Consider the following 1,086-nt stretch of genomic DNA (forward strand, 5'->3'; position numbering starts at 1 on the left):
TGTGTGTGTGTGTGTGTGCGTGTGCGATTTTTCTTAGACCTTCCCCTCAGCTGCGTCTCCTTCCCGTCGTCGCTGCTGCTCTTAATTGAGACCGCTTCTGTATCTCTCTGAGTTTGTGTGTACGCTTATGCTGCAGCCATTGTGGTAGCTGTTGTTTGTGTTGCTGTTGTTGTTACCGTTGTTGCTGTTGTTGTTATCTTTGTTGCTGTTGTCGCTGATGGTCGCGTTGTTGATATTGTTTGTGAAGTTACTGTATGTGTGTTTATATGTGTATAAGGATTCGCTTCCTATGTTGTTTGTATCCGTGCCCTTCATGTAGTATTTTTATCTACCTCTGTTTCTCATATTTATCATAGGTATATGTATATTTGTCTATAGTGCGTGCATTACATTGAGTGTTTCTCTGTTCTGTCTTTAGTCATCATGTGTGATGTTGTGTGGTGTGGTGTGGTGTGGTGTGGTGGTGGGTGTTATTTTCAATTCGTGTCTTTTATTGAGGCTCGGTCAGTTCATAGCTATCTGTGTAGCCTCTTTGATCTAAGTCGGGGTCAAGGGCAGCAGCAGCGACAACGGGGAGGGTTCGGGGCTCTGAGTTCGGGGCTGAGAGGACGGAGCTGAGAGGAGGGTCATAGTGCTACGAAGAACAGTGATATATACACACACACACTCACACACACGTACACACAAATGGAAGCGCAAACGCATGCGCATATAAGGATACACACTATAGAACAGAATGGGCTACGCGAAGCAAGAGCACACACGAAGACGGAAAGTGTTGCTGAAGAGGTCACAGATGTGTAGCGAAAGATTTCCGGACAATGGACATGAGTTAGAATAAGAACAATAATACACAAGTGAGGAACGAATATATAGTGCGTGTATTTATTTGGCAAAAAAGAAAAAAAATGACCGTCCCGAAATACAACAATATTTGTTTCAAAACACGGTTTCATATCAGGAATCTTGCTACACAAATTCATAAACGTAAAAATACACACACACACACACACATATGTATATGTATATACACACACACACAGAAACACACACACACACACACACACACACACACACACACACACA

General features: G+C 42.9%; 1 long non-coding RNA gene across 2 annotated transcripts in view; it reads left to right on the forward strand.

The window, feature by feature from the left end:
- The window catches only part of LOC106868458 (uncharacterized), a 9,477-nt gene that overhangs the window by 1,144 nt on the left and 7,247 nt on the right, over positions 1-1,086 (forward strand). The window lies entirely within an intron of this gene.

The sequence above is a fragment of the Octopus bimaculoides genome, chromosome 3, assembly GCF_001194135.2.
Source record: "Octopus bimaculoides isolate UCB-OBI-ISO-001 chromosome 3, ASM119413v2, whole genome shotgun sequence".
Lineage (NCBI taxonomy): Eukaryota > Metazoa > Mollusca > Cephalopoda > Octopoda > Octopodidae > Octopus > Octopus bimaculoides.